A 19,284-nucleotide genomic window follows, 5' to 3' on the forward strand; every position below is an offset into this window, starting at 1 on the left:
AAGAGCTAATCTCACGGACTACTAGGAGAACTGGTCCCTTCTTTCTTCAATCAATGATAATTAGCTTCCAGCTCCTCTATGGCCTGAAGGTCAGAACTGCCATGTGTGATTGTGCAGGTTGTTCATTGTACAGGGGCATTCAGCCTAAGGAGCAAGTGGGGCTAAAATATAGTCTGTGCTCCACTTGGTAAGCTGTGTGCTCTCGTATAGGCCAGCGTCCACCCAAAAGATGCATACCTTTTGGAGCATGCATAAAGGTGACTATGAACTAGCAGTGGCCCATCCAAGGCCATGTGGCCAGGTTATAAATCCTCCTTTTCCCTGGTCCCCTTCCCTAGAGTAGTATAGGGCAAGAGTTTGGTCATTCACAGTCTTGGGTGGTGGGGTGTCAAGGCAGGGACAGAGAACTTCGAATAATAGTATTCGGAATCAAGACTTAAGACTTTTAAGAAATATGGATATCAATGTGTATGACATGGACTAAACTGTAGACTTAATAACAATATGGCTTATAGATAAGAGTTAATATTTATCGTGCCCTCACTCTGTGCCAGGCTCTGTGTTTTAAATGTACGTATGATTACGTTTAATCTCGAACAATCCAGATGAGCATATTACTATTCCCCTGGACAGAGGAAACTGCTGCTTAGAGAAGCTCAGTAATTTGCCCCAAATTACACAGCTTGTCAGTGGCAGGATTCAACCCCAGGCTGTCTGTTCCCAGTATCTCCACTCAGCCATTCCACTCTCCTGCCTCCTAACAGTAAAGAATAATATGTAAATCAGGGTTTAGGGCTCTTTCTAAATCATACCAGCATTTCCTAAGCTTCTCTGACTCCAAAGCCCTTTTTTATCCAAACATTTATTAACATCTCCAGGAACTACTATTCCACAGGATATAGTTTGCGAAATTTGTGCTATACTAATTACTGCTATTTATGTAAAATGCTTACTGTTTAGGATAATTACTGTGCGACATAGTAACTGTTATAATTAATATGTCGGCTTAACTTGGTGCACGTTTTTATTTGATGCCACCATACTTTCGTGATTGCCCAGTTTTCTTGTGCCCAGATAGCAAAACCATGCCTTTGGATTTTAAACTCAGAGTGGACTTTTGTTTTTGTCTCATCCGTGGCCCCTTACCCTCTGACTATTTCTTTAACCTATGGGTTCCCCAGGGCACTGTGCTTCAGTCACTGCTCAATTTGAGTAGTTTCATCCATATTTATGGTTTTTACCATGATCTGGGCCCTGATAGCTCCCCTAAATCCCAGACCACTCCACTATGGGTATCCCACAGGCACTTCAGATTCTTCACATATGCACATAAACCTTGGTTGTTAAGAGCATCAATTCTGGAGCCAGAGTGCCTGGATTCTAACTGCTTTTCACCACTCTACCAGCTGTGCAGATCTGGCCAAGCTATTTAGCATCTCAAAGTTTCATTTTCCTCATCTATAAATCGAGAATAATAATATCTACACCTCATAGAATTATGAGTAAATGCATGAAAAACTCTTGGTGCAATGCCTAGTCCATAAGTGATTAATAAATGGTAGCCATCATCAGCATCTCTCTTCCAGATTCGTTTCCCTTTTCTGTATTTATCATCTCAGTTCATGGCCCCATTATCCACCCAGGCACCAAGTCAGAAACCCGTGAGCCCCGCTAGATTTGTGTGTCTCCCTTACCCACCACGTCTTCATCATCATTCACCTCCTGGCTATTTCTTCAGTTCATCTCTCCTTTCATTATAAGTACTTCATTCTCATTATGAATGCCCTGCATCAAGCACTCATCACGTCCTCCAAATGGTTCCTTGTTCCCATTCTTGGCTCCGCCTTCCCAAATCCACACTGCAGTGATCTATCTAAAATGCAAATATCCCAGGCACCTCCCTCTTCCCTGCTTGGAAAAAAGACCATGGCTCACCTCCCTGTGTCTCACACACACACACACACCAGTCTCTGCCTTTTCTCTCCAAAATTCCCCTCTCCCTCTTCAGTCTCTAGTAACACCATCAACTAACTGCCTGTGGTTTCCTCCACACCCAGATTCCACACTTTTGTCCATGTGGTTCTCTGGCCTGTGAGACTATGGCTTTCTTTCCTGGCTAACTCCTTTGAGTGTCCTCTATGAAGCTTTCCCTGAATCCCAGGTGGGATACATACCCCTCTTCTGTGCTTTTTTACATCCAGGTCTTATCACTGACCATGTTCTATTGTATCTGTCAGTCTTATGTTTGTCTATAGTTCCTAGCAGACAGGAATCACACCTTATTTATGTGTGGGCTGCAGAACCCAGCACAGTTCCTGGAACATAGGAAGTTCTCTGTAAGTATTGGTTGAACTGATCATGCCCATTAATGGCTGAAAATACAGCTTGGAAGGACACTCTGTCTCGTCCTCCACTCAAAGAACCATGGCCAGGCTCTTCTGTCTGTCTAGAACCAGCAATGAATGCTGTTTTCACTGGGCTTTTCCCACCTAGAGCCAAGTTGCTAGCTAAGGTAAATCATTGTCAGCCCTGGGGAAAGTCCAAGCCTGATTTCTGAATCGATTTCCTCCTCAAACTCTCTGCTGAGTATTTGGCTGATATCCTGACACCTTACAGGTAAAGACAATTAAGGGCTCTCCTACCCAAAACTAACTGGGTCACCCAGAAGAAAGAGGCAGTGACAGAAGTCATTTCACCAAGCCCTTTAGCCGTTGACTTGATTTAGGGGCTCCAGGAGGATGGAGAAGGATGAGAACACACACACTAACACTCCCATTGCAGTGCAAACTCTGGTGCTAGTTTCCTCTGCCAAGTCCCCAAGGGGGAAAACCTAAAGAAGAAAGGAACATGACTAGAACTACTAGAATCTGCCTCAATTCTTTGCTGATTTTTTTAGGTGGCCTTGAAAGACATACTTCCCTAGGCAACCATTTACTAAGTCCCAAATATTGCCCCAAATATAAGTCTGCTGAAACCTGGAGGAGCCAGCCAAGCTCAACCATATGACTGGAGCTAGCGAGATAAGCACTGGCTGTACTGGGAGTCAGAGGAGAAGTCCTAAGCCCAGTGTGGCTCTAGTCAAGTCATTTCATCTCTCAGAATCTGGATTTCTTCATCTAGAAAATGCAGGACTGGATAGCCTGTAAGGTAGCTGTCAGCCCCGAAGTCTACAATTCTCTAATTTCAATACCCTATCACAAAGGGTAACTTCCCTGTAGGTCAGAGAAAATATCTACCTCTAGCCAAGCTTTAATGCTCTTTTTCTGATTCTTCTCGCTGATCCACTCAGAAGTCAGAGAGCATCTCTCTCTGCTCCCATACCGCCCTCCAAAACTGGGATATCATTTTGTTCATCCTTGTAACCTCTCCACGAATAAAGTATCTTGACATAGTTAAGATTCAGCGAATGTCTAGAGCTTCAATTAAAATATCAAAGCAAATGGGCACCACGAAGGAACCAAGAGAAGATGCTCTAATGAAAGTATAGTAGTGGTGTCTAGGCCATGACTCCTCATAATTTAGAAGTCTTCATCCTCCAATATCTGTACAGTTCTGAGGAACCCTGCCCCTGCTGTGGGAGAATCATGGCAATGACACGGAATTTGTCAGCCCTTGAACATCCAAGATATCAGGTTAAGGTTCTTGGGTGTAAGAAATGTCTGAATAAAAAAAACAGGACTGGAATACCCCTCCTCACCCCCTCCCCAGACTCTGAGGAACGGGAACCATGGAACAGTTTCCTCAGGGCATCCCAGTGGGACAAATCACTAACGTTGTCCTTGAGTTGCCCCACTCTTGATTTAAATTCCCAAAGAAGGGCATCTGATTGGACAAATCGAGTCACAAGTCCACATCTTGGCCATGGAAGTGAAGAGCAGCCTGACTGATAGACCTTCTGAGGTTGAGCGGGGAAATAGTGATAGAAGGAAAATTCACATGCAGTTATAAGAAGCAAGAGAATGGGTACTGGGCAGGCAGAAACCATCAGTTGCTCTTGGAGAGCCTCAAGAGTGGGAGGCAAGATTTTTACATGGGCATCCTTGTCTCCACTGTCATAAAAACACACACTATGCTCTCACCCTCAGTCTGTTAGGGTGAGGTGGGGAATGTTGAGAGGAGCCCTAAAATATTTGATCTGCACAACTTCGCCTTTCTTTTTGAGGACCATTTGGAGGAAAACTTTACATTGTCAAGCATGTTGTAGTATGTTCCAGTTGTCAAAAGCTATTTTTTATCTTTTTCACTAGGAAATGGAGACCCACCTTATATTTCACATAATAAGGTAATTATATATAAACAGCTTGATTGAGATATAGTTCACTTACCATAAAATTCACCTTTTTAAAGTGCTCCATTCAGTCGTTTTTAGTGTATTCACAGAGATACGCAAACAGCACCGCTACCTAACTTTAGAATATTTCCCCACCTCAAAAAGAAACCCCATACTCATTGGCAGTCACTCTCCTATTTCCCCCCAATTCTCACTAACTTACTGTCTCTATGGATTTGCATATGCTGGACATTTCATATAAATGTAATCATAAAATATATGGTCCTTCATGCCTGTTTTATTTCACTTAGAATATTTTCAAGGTTCATCCATGTTATCCATGAATCTGTCCTTCATTCCTTTTTATAACCAGTTAATATTCCATTATGTGGCCATACCACATTTTGTTTATCCATTCATCAGTCGATGGACATTTGGGTTTCCACTTTCTAGCTATTATGAATAATGCCTCTATAAACACACTCATGTACAAGATTTTGTGTTGGTATACATTTTCAATTCCCTTGGATATACACATTGGTGTTGAATTGCTGTGTTTTATGGTAACTCTATGCTTAACCTCTTGAAGAATGGTCAGACTGTTTTTTCAAAGCAGCTGCACCATTTAAAATTCCTACAAGCAGTGTATGAAGGCGGCAATTTCTCCACATCCTCACCAACAACTGTTATTATCTGTCTTTTTAATTATAGCCATCCTAGTTAGTGTGAAGTGTTATCTCATTATGGCTTTGATTTGCATTTCCTTGGTGGCCAATGATGTTGAACATCTTTTCACGTGTTTATTGGTAGTTTGTATATTTTCTGTGGAGAAATGTCTGTTCAGATCCTTTGTTCACTTTTAAATTAGGTTATTGGTCTTTTATTATTGAGTCATGCATGTTCTTTATATATTCTGGATACTAGGCCGTCGTTAGAGTAATAGTTTACAAATTCTCTCATTCTATGTATTGTATTTTCACTTTCTTGATGGTGGCCTTAGAAGCACAAAGTTTTTAATTTTGATGAAGACCAGTTTGTCTATTTTTCCTTTTGTCCTTTGTGCTTTTGATGTCATATCCAAGAAGTCACTGTCTGACCCAAGATCACAAAGATTTACTCCTATGTTTTCTTCTAAGAGTCTTAGCTCTTGCTAAATGATCTAGTTTGAGTTAATTTTTGTATATTGTGTGAGATGGGGATCTAATTTCATTGTTTTGCATGCAGATATTCAATTGTCGCACATCTTTAGTTGAAAAGAGTATTCTTTCACCACTAAATTGTCTTGACACACTTATCAAAGATCACTTGACCATAGATATAGGAGTTTATTTCTGGACTCCCAATACTACTCCATTGATGTATACTTCCGATCCATGAACATGGGATTTCTTCTCATTTATTTAGGTCTTCTTTAATTTCTTTCGATAATGTATTATAATTTTCAATGTACATGTCTTGCACTTCTTTTGATATATTCCTAGGAATTACATTATTTTTGGTGTTATTGTAAATTGTTGCCTTAATTTCATATTCAGATTGTTCATTACTAATGTATAGAAATATAATTGATTTTTGTATATCGTAGTCTGTATTCTGCAACCTTGCTGATCTCATTCATTAATTTCTAATTGTGTATGCATGTGTTTTCTTTAGAATTTTCTATATACATGACCACATCATATACATAGTTTTACTTCTGCCCAATCTAGGTGCCTTTTATTCTATTTCTTGCCCAATTATCCTGGCTAGAACCTTCAGTATAGTGTTGAACAGAAGACATCTTGGTCTTGATCTTGATCTTAGGGGGAAAGCTTTGTCTTTCACCACTAAGTCTAATGTTAGATGTGGGGTTTTTGTAGGCGCTCTTTACCAAATTGAGGAAGTTCACTTCTATTCCTGGTTTGTTGAGTGTTTTTATCATGAAAGGGTGTTGAACTTTTTCAAATACTTGTTTTGTATCTATTAAGATGATCATGTGGTTTTGGTCCATTATTCTATTAATGTGGTGTATTAGATTGGTTTTTAAATATGAAACCAATTTTCATTCCTGGAATAAATCTCATTTGATCATGATGTATAATCCTTATTTGTTGTTTGTTTGCGACCTACAGCACCCGGTCTTCCTAGGTGGTTTCCCATCCAAATACTAAACAGGCCTGACCCTGCTTAGCTTCCGGCATCAGACGAGATCGGGCGTGTTCAGGGTAGCATGGCTGTAGACCTGTATAATCCCTTTTATCTGTTGCTGGGTTCAGTTTGTTTGTATTTTGTTGAGGATTTTTGCATCTATATTCATAAGCGATGTTGATATATATTTTTCTTTGATGTCTTTGGTTTTTGGTATCTGGGTAATATAAGAAATGAGTTGGAAAGTGTTGTCTCCTATTCTATTTTTTGGAAGAGTGTGAAAGATTAATATTCATTCTTTAAATATGTGGTAGAATTCATCAGTGAAGCCACCTGAGCCTGGAATTTTCTTTGCAGGAAGTTTTAAAAATACTAGCAATCTCTACTTTTTTTAAGCCTATTCAAATTACCTACTTCTTGAAATAGTTTCAGTAGTTTTTGTCTCTCTACCAATCTGTCCATTTTATCTAGGTTATCTAATTTGATAGCATTATATAGTATAATTTTTCGTAGTATTCTTTCATAATCTTTTTTGTTTCTCTAAGGTCTGTACTAATGTCCCTCTTTCAGTCCTCATTTTAGTAACTTTAGTCTTTGCTTTTTTCTTGGTCACTCTAGCTAAAGATTTGCCAATTTGGTTCATCTCTTAAAACAACTAACTTTTAATTTCATTAATTTTTTTATTGCTTTTCTCTTAATAAAGTGGTTCTTGAGCACTCAGATGATACAAGCTGCTTGGGTCAAGGGAAGCTCAGACTGGGACTATTTCTTTGAGCAGCTGGATTCAAACTCAACTCCTTGTCTATTTCACTCTAAATCAAGGTTCTCTCTATTTTAGTGTCTCCCTCAGTCCCATAACTCCTGAAGTGATATGACAAAGAAGATAGAGACCACACTATTACTTGGGGGCTGTGAGAAACAACAATTTCTTTAAACCTATAAACATTTCTTTTTTTTCCCCATAAACATTTCTTAAACATCTGTAAAAAGCTCTTAGGAAGGCACCAAGGTGGATAGAGATGAGTAGCCAAAAGCAGCCTCAGACTTTTCCAGGCTCACAGTATAGTTAGGGAGACACTCATGTACACAACAACTTTAACACAGGCCAGACTACATTGAGGACTGTGATTGAGAGTAAGCAAAACTCTCGATCACAGTTGGCACATGAGGGCATGGGGGTTGGGGGCATTTAATCTGTCTGGAAGAATCAGGGAACAAGAAGAGTTGACATTTAAGATAAGTCTTGAAGCGTGGTAGGATTCAGGGGAAAAGAGAAAAGGGAGGAAGAGAAGATTCTTCAGTCAGAAAGAAGCACACAAGCCAAGGCAGGGAATGGTAGGAAGCCAAGCCTGGCAGGGACAGAGTGTGCTGGGGAAAGGAACAGGCTAGACAGAAAAGCTAGGGACAGACTTTAGAGGGGCCTGAAGGATGTGCTAAGGAGCTAGAACTTTATCCTTAAGAAACTTGGGACACATTGAAGGGCACTGAGCAGGAAGATGACATAACCAGCTTATATAGGAATTCGGGGCTGCACCAGAAACCTAAGTTGGTTTCTTCAGGCTCAATGGTGCCATCCACACCCATAAAAACAGCAGAGAGAGCTGCCTTTACCACTGTTGATCACCCCTCTTTGGTACTGTCTCCTCCCTAAGCTTCCATGGCAGAGCACATCCCTGATTTCCTTCCTACCTCTCTAGCTGCCTTAGCAAGCTCCTTGTCCTCTGCCCATCCTGAGTGCTGGTGTTTCTCAGAGTTTTGTTCTAGATCCTTTTCTATTTTCACTAGACCATTGTCCCTTGGAGATCTCACGTGTTGCCATAGTTTCAATGGCCAACTGTGGATTGAGAACTCCCAAATCTATATGTAGCTTTCTCAGACCCATCAGATCTAACTGACCTTTGGACATCTCCATTTATGTGCCATACTCATTAAAATTAGGTCCAGCTGTGAGTAGAAGGAAAACCCCAAATAAATGGCCCAAAGAAGAAAGGAGTTTATTTTTCTTTTAGATAAAAGGAGTACAGAGGTATTAGGTCCAGGCCTGGTATGACAACCTGGGAGTTATATCTCTGAAATCTTTCCTTCTGTCTTTATGCCCAAGCCACCATCCTCCTGCAGGTCAACTGCAACAGCTTGGTCATTCTTACTCCTCTCAAATGCATTCTCTATATCTACCCCATCCAACATGGTGGCCACTAAACACATGTGGCTATTAAGTACTCAAAAGGTGGCTTGTCCAAACCAAGATGCACTGTAAGTATAAAATATATCCTAGATTTCAAAGGCTTAATAGGAAAAAAATTAAAATATCTTAATATTTCTCTATTGATTATATGTTAAATGATAATTTTGATAAATTGAATTAAATAAAATATATTATTTAAAATTAATTATGCCTCTTTTTTATACTTTTTTTATTTTTTATTTTTTTTAGGCAAGGCAACCCTTGGTTGACCTCACCAATTACAAGGACCTTGTCAGCTTACAATCTCTTATTTTTTTTTATTTTTTATGCCTACAGCACCTGGTCTTCCTAGGTGATCTCCCATCCAAGTACTAACCAGGCCCAACCCTGCTTAGCTTCCGAGATCAGACAGGATTGGGCTTGTTCAGGGTAACATGGCCGTAGACTCTTTTTTTTTTTTTTTAATTTTTAATGTAGCTACTAGAAAATTTCATATCACACATGGTTCACATTTATGGCTCTTATATCTTTATTAAACAACACCGTCACCCTGAAAAGTAGAAAAGATCTTTCTAAAACACAATTCTGAACATGTCACACATCTTCTTAAAAACTTTCAGTGGTTTATCTTTGTCTTTAGGATAAAGTTCATTCTACTCAATATTGTTTTCAAGTCCTCTGTAACCCAGCCCCAGTCTCACCCTGTAGCCTCATCTTTCACTACCTCCTCCCTCCGCCTGCCCCTTTCACACTACGCTTCAGCCCTCTGCACTTTTTTCAGTTTCTTACATATACCAGGTGCACTCCAGCCTCCAGGCCTTCACACATGCTATTCCCTGTGCCTGGAACAGTCTTTCCCCTCTTGGGTGGCTTATTGCTCCTCCATCTTTCCAGCCTCAGCTTAGATGTGTCTCTTCTCCAGGAGGTCTTCCCAGCTACCCTGCTTCTCTGAGCTCCCATTACTTCTCTATCCTGACCTCACCCCACTCCATCCCCAAATAACAGTGTGCCAACTAACTGTGACCTCCAGACCAACCAGAATCTCGCCTGTCATATTCACTGTGGTATCCCCTGCACCTAGAGCAAAGGCTGGCACATGTCAACAAGTCAACAAGTATTTGCTGAATGAATGAGTGATTACCCAAAATTTCAGATGTGGGTACGGCCAGACTAGATGATTTCTGATCTCAAAGAAAGGGCCAGCCAGTGACCATTAGGTTCCCAGTTTTGGAGGTGAGGCAAAGAGAAACTTACAACATATTGCCTGGTTTTCCATCCTGCCTCAGGCCCCAGAGGCCCATTTATGGAGACCTGGGCCACCACCATCTCTTCCTCCTCCTCAGGAAACCCAAAAGGCGCTCACTTTCCTCCCAGGAAAGCTCCCTGGCACGTGCCCCCACATTTTCAGAAAGAGCTATTTGAGGATTCTCACCAGAGATGAGCTTCCTCCTGGGTGGGGGCGGGGCGGGAGGGGAGGGTTGAAAGGGGAGAAGGAGGAGGGTGCCCGTTTTGAGTTACTGTTTACCCAGCACCAGGAGAGTTGATGTGTATGTTGCTAATGGAGCGTGAGCCTCTCTGTTGAGATTTCCTTTTAGTAGACTGGTGGTAAAGGAGATGGAGGAATGGGGAGCCAGAGCCAAAGACAGGAAAGAACTTGGAGTCAGGAAGCCAGAGAGGGATTCCCTGGGGCTCCACTGCTAATGTGTTTTGTGACCCAAATTACATAGCCTCTCTGTGCTTCAATTCCTCATCTATAATCAGAAAACTCCGCTTTCTGTACCTCTGGAGGGGCTGTTGTAAGAATGGAAGGTGATGATGGATGTAAATGGGCTTTAAAAATACAAGTATCAGAGTAAAAGGTACCATGCAAAGACAAGGTTTTTAGACTGTTGTTCTGTTCCACAACTGTATGTTCATCTCTTGTAGATGTGGAAATGAGGCTGGGAGTGGTGGGTGGGAGCCCACCTTCTCTCAGCAAGTGTCAGAGCTAGAAACCATCCTCCCTACCATGGCCCAGTAGCCTGATCTGCCTATTCTAAACTTGGACCAGAAAAGATAAATTAATAAATAAATTAAATAATTAATTAATAAAAAAATAAACTTGGACCAGAAAAGCTGAGTTTTGAACAGAGCCTTGGAGAAAGTGGACCCAGCTGGGACCTCAGGACCCTGAAAGAAGCACAGTTCCATTTTGGCCCCCGCAATGCTTCTGATATACTCAGGTGAACATGAACACACACACAAACACACACACACACACACACACACACACACACACACACACACACACTTTGTAATTGATGCCCAGGTCTTCTGCCGAGGTCCCTGAACCTTAGAACTTCCCATTACTCTTTCTCCACTCGGAAGGACTACAGGTGGATTAACACTGCCCTTTAACCCAGCTAGAGACCACCCTGCCATGGGCTGCTCCACATAGAGTCCCTGATTCCAAAAGAGGGTTTCCCTTTGTCCTACTGAAGTGGGTCCGGAAGTTGGGATACATGTTGGAGGCCCCTCCCTCTTGGGGTAGACCCCACACCTGACAAAGCCATCGCTCACAGCTTTTATTATCCTTGTTTCTCTTTTCCTTTCACAGCCAGGTCAGATCTCACAAAGCAATCAGTAGTACCCACAGTTCCCAACCTGGAGAATTGAAAACACATTCCCCAGCATGCTGCCAGCAGCAGCCAGCACGAAGGGCTCTGTAATTACAGACAGGCAGGAGTTTGCCTTCTTGTTCTCACTCATCTATGAAATGCCTCCATTCCCTTCATTTCCCATGGTGCCTTAAAAAAGGAAATGTGAAACCGGGCCCTTCAGAAAAATAAGTTCCAATTCCCTACGCCATTGTAGGCAGACTTTAGACCTCGCTATGATTCAAATCCATTAGGTCACATGTTCATTTCTTCGTCCAAAACACATTTAATAGCCTCCTACCATGTGCTAGCACTGGGCCTTGTGTTGGGGGCACACCAAATGTAACCCAGGTCCTACTCTTGAAGAGCTCACACTCTTCAAAAGGTATTTATGATATAAGTAGTTACAGGAAAAAAATAAAAAAGTAATGTGTAATAAAGAAAGTGAAGATACAATCGTAGATAAGAGAAAAATAATTTTGGAAAGGGTAGCTGTTTCTTGAGAGGTAATATAGTATAGTGCCTGAGAATATAGAGTCTGGAGACATAGGCCTGTGTTCAAATTCTGACTTTGCCACTTAATAACTGTGTAACCCAATGGATAAATGGGGAGAATTTTGAGGTTATTATAAAAAAGAGTATAGTGTCTAGTGCAAAGTAGAACTCAACGGTTGTCAGCTGGTATAATCAGGGAAGGTGACATAGAACATGAATTTTCTGGAGCAGGAGGGTAGGGCATTCTAGAAGGATAGGGGCACAGAAAGAAAATTATGTTTTTATGGAATTCCTGTTGGCTACAGCATAGCCTGTAAGAAGGGAAGAGATGAGGCTAGTAAATTGGGTCAGGGTTAAACTTTGAAACATTTAATGAGCTTAAAAAGTACAATGACATAGGGCAGAATGCCCACTTAGCCTCAAGCAATGGTCCGAATGTTTAGAGCCACGTTCTGTTGAACCAAACTTCAGGGTCCCCAAAGATCGGGGAGCCTGCCCTTGGGGCTTGGTGCAGTGTGCTGGCCTGTCTCCTGGATTCTGCCCACCTGGAAAGGTTTATTCCTGTCTCTCCAGCAAATTGAGCCCTGGAAACAGAGCTGAGAAGAACCATCTTCTTTCACAGGGATGAGTGGATGTGGGCATCTCTGCGTACCAGAAGGCTGGTGTTGGGGCACAAAGGCTGGGAGAGACTTCAGGAACGATGGCTGATGGGTAGGGAGGTGGGAGTAGAGGATAGATAAGGTCAGGCAAGGCTGATCAGGCTCATAGTCATTATCACTAGCCTGTTTTCCTTTGGGGTTATACAGAACTTCCTCAGTCCTATTTTGGAGTGAGGCAGACTGAGAGCAAAGATGTCATCAAGTGCAAAACTAAGGAAAGGCCCTGATGAGAGACTGCAAAGGGGGACAAGAGTCTCAGAGAGTGATTCCTAGCTCAGGGGGCATCCCAGCTCTGGATTGAGGGATCAGATTGGGAGGTACCGTGGTACCTTGCAAAGGGTCCTCGCCTAGAGGAATCAGGAGGCCTCTGTTCTTATCTAGATTGTGTCTCCCTTTGTGGACTTTGGGGAAATCACTTCCCCTTGGCCTCTGTTGCTTCTCAGTAAAACAAAAAGATTTTACTGGGAACATGTCAGATGCCTTTACAGCTCTTTACTTGAGTTAAGCAATGCCCTGCTGTTAGAATTTGGGGTGCTGGAGTGTGTCCTAGATATTGGAAGAACCACCAGACCTGAGAAGAGAGGGAACTAGAGGGGCTGTCCTGAGCCCCCAATTGGTCTTCAGGGTACACGGGTGAGAGCTGCAAAAGGTGTGGGGAGAAGAGAGAGAACGAGGAGAGAGAGGAGGACAGCCTATCTGAGCGCCTGACATCTCCAGGGCAAAAGAAGCTAGCTGGTAAGTGTTTTTCTTCTACCATCTTCAGCTACCTCAGGATCCTGTGGAAAAACTGCATTATAATCGATAGCCTCATAAATAAATGAAGAGTCAACGCATCCTGTCTCCAGCTCAGGGCTTCTTCAGGAAAATCGAACCTTGACCTACTTCTGCTCACCCATTCTGGATTTCGAACTCTGACAGGTCATCTTGGGCATCTCTCCACTCTGGGCTGGCCTGTCATGCACCCCATCCAAGAAGGTCAAGGGCTGGGAAGTGTGCCCTCTGCCTCCCCTCAACCCCACCCGCTAGGAAGGCCCTCCCTCTCCTGCAGTCTCCCTTCTCCAGTCCCTTGGGGCTCTCTCACTCTTACCTTCATCCTCTTATCCCTGGTAAATGCTCCTTCTCAGGCTCTTTGCCTCTCACCTCCCCTAATGTTGTGCCTTTCTTCTGACTACTGCTTGGCACCAAACAGAATCAACAGCAGGAGGAAGGAAGGAAAAAAGGAAGGAAGGAAGGAAGCTGCTGCCCAACCTCTGAAGTCTCCCTCTATACCCACCCCTCAGACTCCTTGTCATCAGTTGTCGATGAGCCCCTTGGGGTCTGACAGAGTAGAGGTATTTCTGGAAGCAATGGACAAAGACCCTTGTAACTTTATAGAACAGATCCGTGCCAGCGAGTTAACTGCAAGGCAGTCTTTCTATTACAACACTGGAGATGTTTTCTCATAGGAAAAAGCAAGTCTCCGATACAGCAAGTTCAATATTTTGGACCCCGAAGAATCAGATGGTGGTCAGCTCTCTGTGGTAATGGGCAACTGTGTTCTGAGTGTGCCTTGACACACCTCAGAACCTCTCCTCTGCGTGGGTGCTTCGGTCTCTCCTCTACGTCCTGGCCCAGGCAGGGAACACCCCCATCCTTAAGGATCTTAGGGACTGCCGGTGCAGTGAGCACGGAGAAAGGAGCTGTCGGAGTGTGACAGCCCTCTTTGTTCATAATTAGTGACCACCACACTCCAGCTGATTCCTGGGGACTGAACATTTATTTAATTAAAGGTTTCTGACTCGAAGGTACCACATCCCTGCTTTCTCTGTTCTTCAAGTATGAAATTTAGAATATTCTATTTTCTTCAGAGTTAACCACGGCAGAGTTTTCCGCCCCAGCTTCCCAACCCCACCTGACCTCCTCCTGTCGTCAGTAGTTTCCTGAAGGAACAACTAAGGGTGACTTGGTAGCCAATGTCCCCACGGTGCTTCCCAGTGTCATTCTGAGACACCTACACTGCAGTTCTGTTCCCTTGGCACTGATAACTGGGGTTTCATTGTCCCAGGGAGGAACTCAGGCCTAGGAAGTAATCAGGGCTCCTGGCTCTGGTTTGGCTATCTCACAGCTGACAGGACGTAGCTCTGGCTGCCCAGAAAGTGGTAAAGGATTCATCCCCTGGGACCTCCTAAGGAGCAAAGGTGGCCAGTAGCACACTTCAGTGGACTTGTAAAGCTTGGTTACTAATTCGCAATGCTGAATGAATGAACTCCTTCAAAACATGGGGAACATGCCTGTAACGGAATTCCTACCCTAGGAAAAGCTTACAAATGCAGCACGCCAACCTTCAGCCATAGCTCTGAGAGCCGAAAGGGTCTTCAAGAAGTTATTTAGCACACAGTTGTCCCTTTGAGCAACACTCAACACCCAGCCTTGAAGTGACTGGCCCAGGGTCTCATACAGGGCACTAGGGTCCGGCCTTAGGCTCCCAGCTCTACCCGCAGTACAGGCTAGAGCTGGCACTGAGCAAATGGGTTGTGGCTGTCACCAGAGAGGGACTGGCAGCAGGCACAGCAGACTATGTTTTCTTTGCAGGCTGAGGGTAACTAGAAGAAGCTGAGAATTCTTCTGCTCTGCTCTGCCTCAGGCAGGAGGAAGGGGAATAGGGAGGAGAAGGGGAGCTGGGAAGGCCAGGGGCTTTCACTCCAAAGGAGGAATTGCTCCAGCTCCTAGGATAACAGAGGTAGTTTGGATCAAAGATGGAAAAGAAGACAGACTTACGGCCCCATGGAGTCCCTGAGGAGGATGTTAGGAGCCTGGGTCTCTTGTTTGGAACTGCTCTGGGGGAGTCATGGCGAGAGCTAACATTTACTAAACGCTTTGCTCTGTGCCAAGCACTGTGCTAAGAACTCTGTTGCATTATGAAGGCAGTTTATATAAGAGATGGGAACATGGCCTAAGTGACACAAGCCCAACTTTGCTACTCACTGGCTCTGTGACCTTGGGTAAGTCACTTAAGCTCTCTATGCCCCAGTTACTTCATTAATAAAATGGGAATAATAATAGTACCCACCTGATAAAGTCATGAATATTCAGTACATTCACATACATAAACCTCTTAGAACAGTGTCTGCCATGTAGTAAGCAGTTTTTGCTATCACTCCTTAGTTGAATCTGAAGTAGATATAAATTTCTCAGGCTCAAAGAAACCAAATTGTTGAAAACATGGGTGCCCTCCTAAAGTTCTTTTTGAGAGGAAGCAGCTTCTGAATTCACCAGCTCCCCACCCCAGGTCCATTTCTTTTTATAAACTCCACAGCTGCTTCATCAACAGAAGGAACAAAGGTGGATCTCTATCCTGCCTCAGAGGCTTGGCGTGCCTCTAGGGGCCAGGCTGGCTGGTGGCTTCAGGCCTAGCCAGAGGTCCCACCCACTGACTCCTGCAGCACCCAGACCAGGGAACCTCCTAGAGGCCTCACCCTGCATCACCGCCTCCAGCTTCCCCTGGAGTCACCACCTTCCCTATAGTTTCTCCTTCTTATGCAAGATGCTGGCCGCCCAGACTGGAGGGACCCTTTCAATCTCAGGATAAACAAACTGCTGCTGTGGCCCAGCCCTCTGCTGGCTTGCTGTTCCCTGCCCCCCTCAATCCGCAGTGCATAGTCGCTCTGTTCTCCTGCCAACTTGGCAGCTCGTCTCTGCTGTTACTATCAACACCTCCAAGGGAGAAGGGAGCGGAGTCAGCTCTGATCGCCTGGCGCGCTGAGCAGCAAATTCATGTCAGAGCCAGCCCTGGAATGTCTCCCAAGCTCCCGAGGCTCCTGGTGAAGAAGGAAAGGTGGGCCTGATCACAGCAGCCTTGATTGCAACCCAGCCTCCCAGCAGAGCCGCTGGGCCTGGCCAAAGCTGCAGACCTCCCAGGAGCAGGCAGCCCTGATAGAAAAGGCTGCAGGAGGGTGCTCTGAGGCTAGGCAGGAGCAAGCTGCAGGGGCTGTCTCATCCCGGCTCTTGCCATGGTTCAGGGCAGGGTTGGTGGCTTTGATTACAGAGATGGTTGGTCGGGGTGGGGCAATCTGTAGCCAGGGTTGAAGAAATAGATCTTTCTCTCCCCTGATAGTGATTCTTGGAATACCTGGGCTATGCCTTCTTTCTTAAACTGCTGTCTTTCTTAAACTCCTTGTGTGCAGAGCTCTTGCCTCCTTTGTCAGATTGGACTGGGAGCCCTAAGCAACCACACTTTCCCCACGGAATGGAAACTTCCCAGAAAGAAACCATCTTTTCCTTTTCCCAGCCCTCTCCCCCAGCCTCCTGGGCCCTGCCCATTGTTTCTATAAAGCAGCTGATGTCCTTATCTGGCTCCTGCCAGGACTCCTAGGGCCCTGTTAGGAAGAAAAGTGAACCCATATCTTGAGAGATGCAGTGCCCACCCTCAAGCAAGGCCTTCCCATGGCACAGGGTCTGTGGTCAGTCATCTACCCCTTGGCAGGACCAAAGGTGGTCACTATGCAACTCTCCCAGGAGGAATTACCTTTCCAGCTTTTTCACTGCTTGTCAAGGGAAGGCCTACGGGCCCTGCTCAAGACCACTGGCATCAACAAAAGTGATGAGTTCAGGGGAAGCTTCCTAATCCTTACACCACCCAGCTACCTGGGCTATTCAAGGATGTGGTTATAAGCTCTCACTCTGGGTGCTGCTAGACTGTTTCCTTCTCTACGACATAGAAATAACCTTTATAACTCACTGGGTTACAGCAATGGTGATAAAGATATAAAGACAATGCCTATATGCTTCTAGAATTGTGCCTGGAACTTAAGTCCCTCCTTTCTTCCTTCCCTCCCTCCCCACTTCCTTCCTTCTCTCCCTTTTCTTCTTTCCCTCTTTCCTTCCCTCCCTCATTCCTTCCTTCTCTCCTTCCTTTCATTCTTACTTCCTTCCCTCTTTCCCTTTTTCCTTTCTCTACTCCCTCTAGGAATCCTCCTCCCAGACACGAAACTGGTCCTAAGATGCCTTCTATTTCCTCCTTGAAAAGTCTGAAAAACACCACCAAGAGAGACTCAAGCCACCTTCCTTGCAAAACCCCCCAAGTTCCTGGAAGGCCAGCTGACTTTCTAGGCGCCTGGAAATAGGAAAAGAGAATAGTGGGCCAGGAAGTAAATAAACCACAAAAGGCTGCACCATTCCAGGCTGCACCTGTGAGCATCCCTCGGCTAAAGCCCTGTCAGCGTTTCCATGACAAACTCATATTTCTGGATGCCTCTCTTCTAGCTTCAAGAGCATGCCTTGTGGTAAGACTTGACACTGAAAATGCTTTCATAATTTTTTCCCCTAAAAAGGTTGCATGCTCTAAAAATCCACCTGCTCGTTATATATGTTAGCTTTCCATTCCGAGAGGTTTTTTTTGGATATTGTATTTATACAGTATGCATGCAAGCATACGATATACACGTGGGAGTTCTGTGGTGGAGAGCTGTAATGGCAAGTACGACCACCACACAGCATGATACGACCTCTGCCCTCCCTAAAACAGCTCCCACATTCCTTTGCCTGTCCCAGAGCTTGAAATTGTACCATTAGAGATTTACTATTTTTGAGTTTGAATGATTATCGGTCCCTAAGAGTCTCCTATGACAATGCATCACCCTCTGAAAGGGACTAAGCTACCATCTGATAAAGCATTAGGAAAAGAGCCACGAGTCATCAGGAAGGATGGCCCAAGGGTAGAAGAGCCCTAAAAGAGTAGATGAGTGGCATCCAAGATGGATTACCTGTTTTACAGGTTTGTTAGGCCTGCCTGTGGGAGGACACATGCCTGCACACAGTGCTCTTTATATAGAACAGTTGTTCCCCAAACCTAAATGGTGTTCAGATTCATCTAGGATGCTTCCAAAAATGCAAATATCCAGGCCCTGCCCCCAGACATACTCATAATCAGAGTTTCCAGGGCTGGAGTCAAGCCCAAGACTGCATTGAAGCGAAGCATTCAGGTGATGCTGATGATCAGACAGGCTTAGAAACCATTGATATAGAGGATAGAGTACCAGGAGAAGAACTGGAACACCTGAACTTGGGTTGCAGTATCACCATTTTTTGAGGGTCCCTGGGCACAGCGCTCTCTGAACATGGGGGAAATGTGAAACCTAGCTGCCATGGCCTGTATGAGGCAGTGTTACAGAAATGCCTGTTGAAAACCATCAGACAGTGCAAATGTTAATTGTTATCCCACACACACACAGGGCATGTGGCATACATGGGTACACGTGTTCATGTGCATCCAGGTACGTGAATTTCCTACCAAGAGGGCAGGTCTGATCTTCATTCTCCTTCACCTAAGCTTGTGGCCGTCTTCACTTCCTGATGGACTTTCTCACTTCCAGACATGCTCCCTGCTCTCCTCTTCCAACAGCTTAGCACAGCCCCCAATAACTCAAAAAAAGTTTTTCTATCTAATGGTTTTATCTACCATCTATAATCTCTCAGATGTTCATCCCTTCCAAGGAGTAAGAAGGAAGAGGAGTAGTTGCTCCCGTTTTATGACAAGGAGAAACCCAGGCAGGTGGTTTTAGATGACTTTATACCATTTAAATGAAAATATACAAACACAAAATTCTTCAAGTGTCAGGGTTTCATGGATTTCCTGACACCTTCCCATGGCCTCCCTTGGAGTCCAGGAACCCAGGCAAAAAACACCTGCCCCACCTGGCTCTGGCAGCCCACACCCTCTGAGCTCGCAGAAGGTCCCATTCAAGCACGGGAGACATCCTTTCATCTGTGCCTTTGCTGACTGACTGACTTGTCCCTCCCTCCCCACAAGCTTGGAGATGAACTTGCCTGACCTTCCCTCCTCCTCAAGAAAAAGAGTTAAAATCCAGCGATGCAGTGACATATCACCCGTGTCAAGACAGGATCTTCTCAGACCAGACTCTGCCTTCCTGTTCC

General features: G+C 44.4%; 2 pseudogenes; both read right to left on the minus strand.

Annotated features, from left to right (window-relative positions):
• Positions 1-6,372: 6,372 nt before the first annotated feature.
• LOC111729427 lies at positions 6,373-6,491 on the minus strand (annotated as a pseudogene).
• Positions 6,492-8,909: 2,418 nt separating this feature from the next.
• LOC111729421 lies at positions 8,910-9,028 on the minus strand (annotated as a pseudogene).
• Positions 9,029-19,284: the final 10,256 nt, after the last annotated feature.

Source organism: Pteropus vampyrus, unplaced genomic scaffold (genome assembly GCF_000151845.1).
Source record: "Pteropus vampyrus isolate Shadow unplaced genomic scaffold, Pvam_2.0 Scaffold261, whole genome shotgun sequence".
NCBI classification, from domain to species: Eukaryota; Metazoa; Chordata; class Mammalia; order Chiroptera; family Pteropodidae; genus Pteropus; species Pteropus vampyrus.